This window comes from Dermacentor albipictus, chromosome 1 (genome assembly GCF_038994185.2).
Source record: "Dermacentor albipictus isolate Rhodes 1998 colony chromosome 1, USDA_Dalb.pri_finalv2, whole genome shotgun sequence".
Lineage (NCBI taxonomy): Eukaryota > Metazoa > Arthropoda > Arachnida > Ixodida > Ixodidae > Dermacentor > Dermacentor albipictus.
In genome coordinates, this window is record NC_091821.1 from 96,241,306 (window position 1) to 96,254,431 (window position 13,126).

The window sequence follows — 13,126 nt, forward strand, 5'->3', positions numbered from 1 at the left end:
ATATTTTTCTGATGACTAATTAAAAAAAAAAAGAAAAGGGAGAAGAAAGAAAGAAAGAAAGAAAGAAAGAAAGAAAGAAAGAAAGAAAGAAAGAAAGAAAAGCGAGAAAATATGGTACAGCTACACTCACGGACAAGTTAAGCGAAAAAGGGGCGATGCAGAGAAGAAAAGATCCCTATTTTCCGTTACGGAAGCGTTGACAAATTCACGAGGACACGTATAGTATATAGCACTTTGTACTGCTCTTGTCAACCTCCTAAATCCGTCACTTTCTCTTTGAATGATGGAAACCACTTTTGCAACTCGTGTATAATGCATGCAGTAGGCATCTCAGGCGGTGATCATATTAACGTAAAAGGTCGAATAGGCATCGATGATGGCAGTGGTTCCTAGCAGCAACCACCGGAAGGCGCATGTGCCGCCCTATTTTTCACAGGGGAGGTATCGAATGTCCGATAAAAAAAAAAGGCTAAGCCAGGCACGTTACAAAGGCTAAAGCGTAAATTATTATTATTATTATTATTATTATTATTATTATTATTATTATTATTATTATTATTATTATTTTGTTCCCGCCGCCATGCTGTATCCTTTGTCGCACTCTTTATCATAGCCTTTCCCTCTTCCCCAGTACAGAGTAGCAGACTAGAGCGCACTAGCTCAGGTCGACCTCTCTGTCTTTCCTATCAATAAATTCTATTCATTCATTGTGGCGTGTCATTTGGACAAGATTTCGAATCTTTGAATCCAACCCGTTAGGATGCAGTAACCGGTTCCCTCAGCACACGTGCATGGCACTCTCATTGCTGCGCTTACAGCACCCTCGCCCAGCAAGAAAAATCAAACTACAGTCGCAGACCGGCCACGCGGCAAGGAAACGAGGCGTTCGGCAAGACGACCTCGCCAAGCTGAATTGTACTGCACTCGGCGCAAGCTGGCTTGCGAGCACTCGTGCCTGAGTAATTAGGAGCGTATCGCAGCCGTTGCCAGGGTCAGCGAAGGAGGGGCGCGCTCTGTTCACCACTTCACGCAGCACAGGTCGTTATGTAAACACACTCGAGCTCGTTGATAGCTTTTCGCATCGGGCCCCCAGGCAGCCCACATGGACCTCACAATTGAGCCTCCTTCGTGGCGCAATACGTGACTCGCTCCGCACGCCACGAAGTTGCGCGGGCGGCGCGAGCCTCAGTATCCACCAGACGAGCCGGAACGGTGAAAGGGATAAACAATACGCAGAGGTTTAAGACCCTAACACAACACTACGTTCAAGACGTGCAGCTACAGAGGTCGCAGGAGGTACAGAATTAATGAAAATTTCACCATAAACGCGTCGACAACCCAATAAGACCCCTCAATTGCGCCTATACTCGCGGACTTGGTCCCGCCGCACGTTTGTACAGACGCCCAAGTCGGGAAGAGTGCCGGCATTTGTCATACCAAAATGCCCAGCCGCCGATCTACTAAAACACGCACTAGGTGTGATCACCTCATCGCAATCAGCGCAGTCAAGTCGATCTACAAAGCACCGAAGATTCAGCTATACAATTCTGCTAAAAGTTTCACCATCTACACGGCACTTTGACCATTTCGTGGAATAAACTGAAATAATCAGCGGAACAAACATAAAGAGAGAGAGCAAATGATAAATGAAAGGCAGGGAGGTTAACCATGACTGAGCCCGGTTGGCTACCCTACACTGGGGAAAGGGAAAAGGGAACGGAAAGATTAAAAGAAAAATAAAAAGTTCACTGAGGATATCGATCGGCCACTCAGTCCGGATCACAGACGGTGACTAAATCCGGTAGCTTTCAAATATCGCAGCAGCGCTTTTGTGGCCTTTTGTTGCTGCGATATGCGAGGTCATGGCTCCAAGACCTTGTTCAAGGTGAACGGCTCTCTATCTAACTGATTTAAACCTGTGCAGAGGTCATGTCTTTCATTTTCAAAAGATGGGCAGTAGCACAGTAGATGCTCTATAGTCTCCTCGACACTGCAGGCATTGCACTCGGCGCTATCAGCCATTCCTATCAAGCGCGTACATGCATTGGGGAATGCGACGCCCAAGCGTATAAGCGACACAGCATTGTTTCCTCATTTCGCGGGAGTCCAGGTAACATCCACAGTTGCATAGATGGGTCGAGGGAATGTAATCGATGTTGGGTGAATTCAGGTGTGTGCCATTTCTCCAATGTCATACGGTGCGCTAGCTTGCGTAAATGTTGGGCTGCGTCAGTCCGCGATAAAGGTACAGAAACAAGGGTTGCTCCTTCGTGTGCTTTCCCAGCCGCTTCGTCAGCGAGGTCGTTGCCGGAGATACCGCAATGGCCAGGCAGCCACTGAAACACGACGTCGTGTCCTTTCGCGATCGTACGATGGTGCATTTCTCGTATATCCGACACGAGTTGTTCACAGGACCCGCGACGAAGAGCTGACAGAAGACATTGCAAGGAGCCCCCTGGTTAGCATTGTGGTGAATTCATCAAGTGTACTTCGTCCAGAATTTTATCCAGTGGCACCAAATACGGCCATTTCAACTTGTTTTCCGTACATGCTGCCGTTTATGATTAACCGCTGAGCACCTACGTGGCGAGACATTTCAGTCTACCAAGGAGTAGCCAGCCCTTTCCACCGCTTGAGAGCCATGTGCGAGAGCGGTGATCTAAGAATGACTACTTCGACGTCAATGAAAGCCATGCACCTTCCGTCTAGGCTGTATCGATTTTGTTTCTTTATCCCATTCCTCGTGTTCTGTTGATACGTTCAAGTTCTCTTCGCGTACCTGCACCACACCTTCCCAGATGAGAATATTTACTATTTCATCACCGTCCGTGATGAAATATGCAGCCCTCATTAACCCTTGCCCGCTTGGAAGCCATTCACCTCTATGCGAACAAGGTAGAAATGATTCGACAAAGCAGCAAGAAGAGCGGGAGCCAAGGAAGCTCGAGGCGTTTAAGACATCCGTATATGAAAAAGATTTCAAAGAAGGAAAGGGAGGCAATAACCCAAATAGGTCGCCCTGTACGCGCCACGCAGCTTACGCAAGCGGAAGTGGTCGCCTCGGTTTTCCTCAAGGAACTACGGCGGCGGCGGCTGCGATGACTGACCAGCGGGGACTCGTTCGTTTCCGCGAGGAATCAATTACTCGCAGTCGCGCACTCGGGCCGTGTCCGTTTACCGGGGAGAAAATAGCGGCGCGAGTCTACACGCGCGCAGGGCGCGAGCCGGATGGGCCGACACGCACTCACGAGCCACAGCGAAAGCGCGGGATGGCCATGTGGCCGGACGCCAGGAATAAACCGCCTCATCAGGCGCCTGAATGGAGCCGGCGCGTCAAGTATACGGTGGGCCCTCACGCAGAATGCCACTTGACTGACGCCTTGACTGACGCCTGCGAAGCCGAGGCGATTTATACTCCGCCTATAAGCGGCATGTTTTGGCGGCGTTGGGATTATACGCGCGAACCATCGATCGCCGCGCACAGAAGCTTTACTCTTTCAGGGAAGTCGTGTCTGACACGCACTGGATGCGGCAATGGCACAGATTAAGAATGACATTTTTTTTTCGATTTGCTCAGTGGAACAGGCCAACTGCCGTAGCGTCACAGGTGGCACGATCGCCGTTTCAGAAGATTCGCTTACATGAACGAGACGGGCGAGTAGGTGGAATTGGAAACCAGACTGACAGATACCGATGTGACCGCATTTGCATGGAATCGTTTTGGGCAGGCCGAGATGGCATCGGCACCCTGCATCGAGGTAAGACAACGGAGCGTGAACTCCCACCGTTCCTGTGCACCGGCGACCCAGCCCGACCGCGCTTAAAAATTGACCTTGCGCACTGGGCGAGATGCGTCGACCTGCCCTGCAGGTGAGTCGATTCAGCCCAAAGGTCGCCCGCTCAGCCTGAGCCGCTGGCTTAGTCATGAGTCTGGCTGGCGAAGTTCTGCCTGACAAGCTGACACTATATACCCGCCTTCTGCCGCATCTATGTAAACGTCCTGATCGACAGGTCGGTTTCGTACTTGGCGGCCATTAGTGGACTGTAACTGCCGTCTATGCTACCGCACTCGACATGTCTCGGAATAATTGCACATGACCAGATACGAATCAGAAATTTGATTGTGGGCGTTAATTAAATACTAATCGATTCAAACAGTAGGAGAACGGAGCGATCATTTTAATTTTTGATCTTTTTTTTTAATTTTTCCCTTGATTTTGTAACCCCCTTACACAATGCCCCCATAGGGCCTGTAAGGTATTTTAAATAAATAAATAAATAAACAAATAAATAAATAAATAAATAAATGTTGCCTGATATACGCCGACAGCAAGTCCCCGTGGATGCCGTTTCCGGTCACATGCTGCCCACCGGCAGCCTTGTGAATGAGGCGTTGCGAGAACAGCTACACCAGAGCCCGAGCGCGCATACCGTGTGCCGTGACTAACGCATAAGGCATGTCAGAAGGATAAGGAAACATTTCTGGCGCCATTGGCTGACATCACGCACCGCTCGAACTAAACCAGGCAAACAGAAAGCCTCAGGCGCTTTCGGGGAGAACAGAACCCGTCTTTGTTGGCGGGACCACTGACGTGTCAACGACGCGTTCGTATTGCCCCACTTCTCTGGCCGTGAGCGATGGATATATAAGCAAAGCTCTTTCGTCTTCGCCCTTGGACCAGCCGATGCGTGCAGGCGGAGAGCAGAAAACGTCAGTAGCGCGTGAGTGGACGAAAAGTAGAACAAAGTCATAACTGTTCAACAAAGCCAACTTTCAGTCACGGAGCGTCGCGAAACCAGTACTCGCGAACAGTGTACCTTCGTTATTTTAATGCAGGTGCAACGACATCTGAAGAATACAGCCTGGTCACGAGCGGCGAATCTTACTCAAGGACAAGTGACCGACTCGTTGTCCGCTGGAAGCCGTCCAAGGGTTTCTACTCTGAGAAAATGTCCAAGCCACTTTCTAACATCGACCGCAGTTTCTGCGAATCATCTTCGGAGTCGCTATTTCATAAATAATAAAAGTCATCCATAGTATCGCCAATTTGCTATACAATAACGCGTCTCCGCTTGCTTTTGCTTTCTCGATGGCTGGTCCAATACCTTTTCCGAGTGTTCTCAGCTGAATACTCCTCGTGAGCTTTAAAGGACGATTTCCATAAACGTGACAGCCAGGTAACAACAATAAAGTAATATGAAAACAAGAATAATAAAGTCCACGTAAAATAGCAGCTGCATGAAGGCTAATTTTACGCTCGCTGTATTCTACACCGCAATTTCGCTAGTCCAAGTTGAACGTTGGCTTTTGTAAACAGTCATTAGCGCGCAAGGAGTGCCGCATCTCGGAATTCATTTCGGCGCGTGCTTTGAGCCTGCCTGTAAACAGTTTTGTTTTATTAGGAGGGTGTTTAAACGGGGATTGTAAAATTTCGGTTAGTTTTCAGACACTGACACACTCCCCGTAGCCTTTGGGTGAGGGTGGAATTAGGTGGCGCAATTACCCAGCTTTTCATTCGCTCCGAGATACTTGATTGGCATCCTGAATTTCTCGTCTATCGACCATGATTCGGCTGCCCGTTGGCTCTTTTAGGGAGCAGAGGCCGGTACACAGCCTGCACGCCCCTTGCGGCAGTTTAGTTTTTCCGAGCAGTTCTTGTGAATGCAGTGTTTTTGCCACGCTGTGGGTTAGCCATGATGAATACCCGCCGCGGTGGCTTAGCGGCTATGGCGTTGCGCTGCTAGCTACGCACGAGGTCGCTAGGTCAAATCCTGGCCGCGGCGGCCGTATTTCGATGGGGGCGAAATGTAAAAACGCCCGCGTCCCGAGCATCGGGGGCACGTTGAATATACCCTGGTGGTCAAAGTTAATCTGGAGTCCCCACTACAGTGTGCCTCATAATCAAATCGTGGTTTAGGCACGTAAAAACCCAGAAGTCAAGCCATGATGCAAGTGAGGTCCAAACGTCTGGCCGGCTTTAGACGTACTAAACGGTGGCAAAAAAGCAACACTAAGTATAGATGCCGCTCTGCCATCCACTTTCCGTTGCACACATCAAGATGCCTATAGCTTATTCACCTAATAGTGAATTAAATAACTTATCTAAAGCCCAATATTAAGAATCTCGATCTAGGAGCTCGCCAGTTCTAATTGTGCAGCGAGAGAGCCTGCCACTGGAACACTGCAACACAAACGCCTGACCAAACTGGTCGCAGAGCGACCGGTCGTCAGGCAGCAAATGGTCGCTTTGGTCGAAAAGCGACTGTTTTGGGTCAGTAGCTCGCTGCTCGATCGCCGGTGTGAATGAGCCCTTACTACTACAGCAAATCGTGCATGTCGCGTGACATTGACTTGCGCCGGAAAGCAATGCTGGTAACGTATGTAGATATACCTCTGTAGCGTCGCCTCCAGGCAACGCATATAACTGTCTTCAAACCTCGCGATGAGGTCCGCTTGCAGACTACACGACCCTTGTGCTCAGGGTAAATGTAGCTCGAGCTAGCCGCGTGTTCGACGGGTCTGTTTTGCAGGTTCTCACGGTCTAAAGGGCAAACGCCAATTGTCTCAGTCAAGCTTGATCCGATATATGTATTACGCTAAATTTTCCTGGTTCATTGTTACGCTAAAACACACTGCTATGGGCCCTACTAGAAGACACAAGACAGACGGAATTGCACAGGTCTATACATGGACGCAGAGCAGGCATGTACCCAGGATATTTTTGGGGGGAGGGAGGGGGGGGGGGCAACAGAAGGTAACTTTTCTATGCAAGTGAGGGGGCGGGTGTATCTTTACTAGTACGTTCGCCATAAAGACGCGTAAACCCGCAAAAGAGAAATTAAATAAGGTGTATCTCACAGGTACGCGCCGATGAGACACACCTCACCCGCTGTGGTTGCTCAGTGGCTATGGTGTGGGGCTGCTGAGCACGAGGTCGTGGGATGGAATCCCGGCCACGGCGGCCGCATTCCGATGGGGGCGAAATATGAAAACACCCGTGTACTTAGATTTAGGTGCACGTTACACAACCACAGGTGGTCCAAATTTCCGGAGTCTTCCACTACGGCGTGCCTCATAATCAGAAAGTGGTTTTGGCACGTCTCTAATCTTTAGATTAGGTTCATCAATGATGAACCTAATCTAAAGATACACCTCTCCTTTGCTCGGCAAACAAAGAACCACATCACATGGACTCGCGCAGGAAGAACACTGCCAAGAACAAGTAAACAAGCCAAAGTGTAAAATAAAGATTTCTAGTTGTGTTTTTCTGAATTATCTCTGAAGGAATTGTACAGAAATATATATTTGCGGAACAATTACAGGTCCTTTTGGATCTATCGTTTACTGCTTTACCAAGTTAAGTGCCAAAACCGACTCGTACTGTTATTTGGGAAGTTGCGTGACGATGCGTGGCCGCCAGTCCCGTACAACCGCGTAGAGCGTAGGACGCTGCGGTTCTAGCCGTGCTGCACCTACTGCGGAAGATTAGAAAAACACCCACATAAGCACAGCAGGTAAGTGTCTTCGTCAGGCGGCTCGGCTGATAACTGTAGAAGCGTCATTGAAAACACACAGAATCATTTTCCAGTTCTGGCGGTGTTTTCTCTACTTCCTTATAAATAAAAAAGATGTTAATTTCGGAAGACCCCCCCCCCCCCCCCCCTTCTTGGGTACGTGCCTGACGCAGAGACATGCACATGTACAGTCATGCAGGAATCCTAGTAATACAGAACAGCACATTTTGTCATTGCAATGTTTCATCATATAGCTTTAGGTTCCTTGCACTTGCTTATATGTCAAACTTTAAAACCGTGCTCTGCTGTGCAAAAGCACGTTGTGACTGCTACGCCGGCGTGGCTCCTCTTTTTATTTGTATTATTTTGTCTCCCGTGCCCCCTTTAACTCGAAAAGGGTAATAAACCTGGGTATTACGCTGGTTAACCTGCATACATTCCTTTACTCTTGTCTGTATCTCACCATGTAGCCGCAGTAGTATAGCCAGTGCCTACTCATAGCCGTTATAGCTATTTGTCGCTGCTTTCGGCATGGATTTCGCAACCACTTGATCTATATAGTAAGTCCATAAGCACCTGCAATATGTTTCTCAATATGGACAATATCCTTGTGCAATATCCTTGTATCCTCAGTGGCTTTGCCGTTGCGCTGCTGATCACGAGGTCGCAGAATCAAATCCCGGCCCCGGCGGCCGCAATTCGATGGGGACGAAATGTAACAACGCCTGTGTACCGTGCCTTGGGTGCATGTGAAAGAAGCCCAGGAGGTCAAAATTAATCCGGAGTCCGCCACTACTGCATGCCTCATAATCAGATAGTGGTTTTGGCACATAAAACTCCAGAATTTCAATATTTTTTCTGAAACTCTGTTTCTCCGTTAACGGCGACTCTGCTAACTAGGTCAACTTTTCATAGCTGCTAATTGCGGAAGATTCGATGTGACTTACAGTGTGGATTTTCTCTGCAAGTCTATTCCACACCGCCCGACTAAACCAGTGTGTGCTAAACTTCTCAGATGGCCTTAGTATGCGAAGCCACCTGCGGCCGCGCATTTGATAGCCTTTTTCTGTTGTTGAAGTAACGGAGGATAAAACACTGATGCAGTTAGAAGCGTCCATTCTTGAAAAAGCTGGTACTTAATTGAGATAAGTAATTCACGCACGAAATATATGCAGACAAAGCAGAGAAGGGACAGTACGGGCACTGACTACCAACTGGTTTATTGCAACTGGTTACTGATGGTCAGACTTTATAAGCCACGCACGGTCGGGTGCTTTTTTTATGTAGTTGTTTTTTAATGCGGTGTCTTATGAGCATGTCTATATATCTTCAAATGCGTATATATTCATGTTATGCGTCCTTCCAATAAACCAGTTGTATAGTGAGTGCCTGCAGTGCTGTCCCTTCTCTTTTCTCTTCGCCTATTTTTTGCATTCGGTTTCTTCGTTGACTAATACAGTTTCAGTAAATCTCTTAATGCATACCAATTGTTGTACAGAACACTCGGAGAGCAATTAACATGACATAAGCAGTTTTCATTTCGCGCTATGGTATTAATGGACAGCACAGATACCCCATGGATGAATCGTTCGGCGTTCTTGTTTTGAATGGTTTTCTGCTCCCAGCGATGTTTCTTGTTCCCTGAAGAGATTTGAGGCCTAGATAAACTTCCAAAAATCAACAGCGCTGCAAGCACAAGCGTAAAAACTGGTACTCGTTGTTGGGAGCCATGAAGGTGAATACATGTCTATGTGACTGTGAAAAAAATATAGAAGATGCACCAACCGTACCAAACCTGACAATATAGAATATAGTTCTTTTATTTTGAGCGACAACAAATAATAAAAAAGAAAATTACGCTAATGCACGTCAGTCAGAACCGTCGAACAATTTATAGCTGTAATAACCGCAGTGATCGTCGAAGAACAACTTGAGGGCAAAAAGTGTGTGTGCGTGTGTGTGTGTGTATGTATATATTTAAAACGAACGCCTTCTGTTGCATCTTCTACGTACGCGAAATTTCGAATTAATGGAAAGTACCAGCCATTCATACAGATTTAAACAGATTTAAAACAACAGCTTTCTTGTGTAAGTTACCTCGTGCATTAATGGCTTCAATCGCTCTTTAAGCGAGCACTCAGTTCATGGAATAGCAAATATTTCCATTGTTGCAAGTCATAAATAGATACACGCTCGGGCTTGCAGTCTGTTGATTAATGATAAACGTTCGCCATGATAATCATGAACCTAACAAAATATTAGATGCTCAGTTGTGCGAATTTGCTTCCATGCATTGTAGCAAAGACTTCGTTGAAACAAACATTGCTGATAGGACACGCCAATAGACAACGCGAGTTTGACCGCGAAATATTGACTTCTGTAGCCGCCAAGTGAACGACAGCTGTAATAATCTTACAAGCGCCGTCAATAGATAACACCGGCTATATATCAGTTCTGTTCTTCCGCTATTCCATCTACAGGTGGATTTTCGACACTCTCCTTACGAGACGTGTACTCACACAAGGCAGGCCGAGACGCCGGCGGCAGCTGCTCCTTGCAGTCGCCGCTCGAAAGCAGCGGACAACAATCCAGTCCGCACGTGAGAGACAGCTGTTGCTCACGGTGGTCGCGCGAGAGTGCGACACGGCAACCACCACGACGACTGCCACAATTTCGTAGAGGCGGTGACCGGCGCAGCCGAAGGTTTTCAACGTGGTCTCGCACAAAGTAAACGCACGGCTAAAACAAACGGCGCGCACAGTACGCAGATGGGCCAGCTGATCGAACGCTGTGCCGCCGCGACGAACGACGCCGACACAACTACACGCGACGAGCCCGTTGCTCGAATGCCGTACGTAGCGCACGGCGGCGTGGCTTCGCTGAAGCCGCCAAGCGCAGACGTTCAAGCTGTTCAAGCGGCCCGCTCTGCCTTCGCGCGCTGCTCGCGCCACCTGTTGAACGTCAAAGCAAACAGCCGGTGAAAGGAGCACACGGGCGCGCCTGACGGCACTCCGAAGAACGACTACTCTGCGCTGTTGGTTTCGCTTTCGTAACGTCAGGCGCGGCCAAGGCAACCAAGTTGTTAGGGGGGTTGCCGTGAGTTGTCGCGCTTTCTGTCTTGCCATTTATGTACGGCCTTCAGACCTAGAGGCGGCTTGCGTCAAGCAGCAGCATGTGATTACATCTGTAACCATGCCCAATTAGCCTCGCTTGCCCTTTATATCAGTAAAAGACGAGCGAAACTAGGTAATTGGTATGGTCACGCTGGTTTTCATTACCTGAATACCGGATACCGAAGGCCATGGCAAGGAACGTTCATTTAACACGGGAGCTTTCAGTCTTAGGCGCAAGATTTGTGTAGCGACATTCAAGGCAAACAAACCCTCGCCTGCACAAGATACCGAGAGAAAGATAGCCACAGAGGCGCCACCACGTTAGTGACGTTTCTTCACCCCAGATAATTGGAAATCCTAGGCGGCCAGTTCACCGCCGCAATAATCTTTCTCTCTTCGTCAATATTTGAAGTGTTGCCTTCTTTTGTCTTGGCGTCGTTCCCCTCAGTTGTATTTTGCGTTGGCAGACTTACATAAGGTTCTACCAAATTTGTTGCGATAGATGCGGAGAAGACCACAGTGTAAGAAACTGGGCAATGAACGGTAAACGTTCTAGCATTCGACCTGAATTAACGCATGAAAGGTTATACATTTACGAACAAGTGTACGCTACAATTAGTAAATCACAATATGTGCCATAATTTAATTAGTTCAAAACCTAATTAGGTGTTTTTTTTTAATTCGTCGATTATGCATAAGATTTCTCGTGAAGGTAATGTCCACCTAATCGAGTAATTCAATTTAAGGGCAAGAGCTGTTCTATCTGCCCCAGGTGACTTTTGAATAACTGCACGGTATATGAACGAGAAGAAAGGGGGTTAACCGAGGGGCCCGATTTGTATTAGCCATATCATAAGAAGCGAACAAGCACTGACGCCAAGGACAACATAGTGAAAATTATTTGTGCTTATTAAATGAAATAAAGAAAGTTTCCTTTATTTCATTTAATAAGCACAAGTAATTTCCCCTATGTTGTGCTTGGTGTCAGTGTTTGTTCCCTTCTTATGTATGGTATATGAAGACACACTATAACACGAAGTAGTGCGAGATAACCTGGTGACGACTACAGCTGGAATAAATAATTGCAAGTACAAGTCCCGGCACCGAAGGATACCGCGGCTTGGTGGGAGCCCTTGTTGGGGCGCCGCGTCTGCCTTTGTATAACGGAATGTACGAGGAGCGCGACGAACAGCATTTGGGCAGGTCGTGGGGCAGAGTATCAATGCCTAAATTATTTTTCTTAAACCGTAGCTCAGGTCAATGGTTACTTATTTGCAATAAAACCACTTACTTCAGGTCATCCGCAAGGAATAATTTTGGGCCATTTATTTGTTCTGCATGTAAATGACATCATCATGAAAATGAAGAGTGCCGGATGGACGCAGCAAAGCCATTTTAGATCTCTTAGTTGCATGCTGTCTCAATACAAACGTCTGAGAGACAAGCTGGCAACCGCTTCCGGAAGGGGCACAACGCCCGCCTGCTCAAACAGGAGGGGATACAGAAAGTACACAGGAAAGGAAGATCATGTCAATAATAATAATAATAATAATAATAATGATAATAATAATAATAATAATAATAATAATAATAATAATAAATAGGCAGAGTAATCTCAAACACTAAAAGGAGGAAAGCCAGAAGACAGGAGGAGGTGGAAAATAGAGGGAGTTTAGCCAGCGTGAAACTGGCTGGCTACTTCTTACTGGGGTAAGCGAATATATGGAATTAAAGATGACAGAAGCTTGACACTTTATATGAAACAAAAAAGAAAGCGTGAAAAACAGCAGAAAGAGTGCGGAAAAAACGCGATGCAGCACGCGAATACTCAAAGTCTGTCACAAAGCAAACTCCAGCATGTCCACTGGGGGAGTGGAAAAAGGGCTCAATAAGCTGGCGCTTGAAACATGCCTAGAGCAGTCAGCAGGAAACACAGCGCTACAGAAAGAGCATAATTCACAAAACTGCAAAAACTACTTGGATGAACTTAGCCTCCAGACATTCCGAAAAATCAAAATGCAGAAAGTGCACCAAACACCGACAACACGCTATCGGAGACGTAAAGTTTCTAAATTTAGAGAAAACAAAGAAAAAGAGATCAAATGAATCTCATAGTCGACAGTCCAGCTTCGATAATTTCATTAGAAAACTGGGGGGAAATAAAGAAAAGGATGTCTGCACGCTTGATCCCGGAGGAAGGAACACGCACCCGGGAAAATAAAGATTTGGATGACGCTTAAGCTTCGCCTTCAAGAGTGGAACGCGATAGCATTCAAAGATTCCTGACTGCTTCTCACGCTTCCCAAGAACTAAAGCGTGGGTAACCGTAATGTTTACCGGGAAACGCTGGTCGCAAACGCTATGCACGAAGGCGGGCTTTGTGGTAGAAACGCAGCCTCTTGCGTGGGCAGCGATACGACGGAGGCGAGCGCCAGCTGGAGGTGTTGCAAGGAACCTGGCGCGCCGCTCCGTGGCTCCCAAGACAGCCGCGCGCCGGC

General features: G+C 47.5%; 1 protein-coding gene across 2 annotated transcripts in view; it reads right to left on the reverse strand.

The window, feature by feature from the left end:
- The window catches only part of LOC135902635 (breast cancer anti-estrogen resistance protein 3 homolog), a 252,610-nt gene that overhangs the window by 171,325 nt on the left and 68,159 nt on the right, over positions 1-13,126 (reverse strand). The window contains exon 1 of one of the 2 annotated variants that reach the window (XM_065432830.2): positions 10,035-10,439. The exons of the other annotated variant lie outside the window; for it this stretch is intronic. The gene's annotated coding sequence lies outside the window, so the exon portion shown is untranslated. Of the gene's footprint in view, positions 1-10,034; positions 10,440-13,126 lie in introns of those variants that run through there. 2 annotated transcript variants of the gene reach the window in all.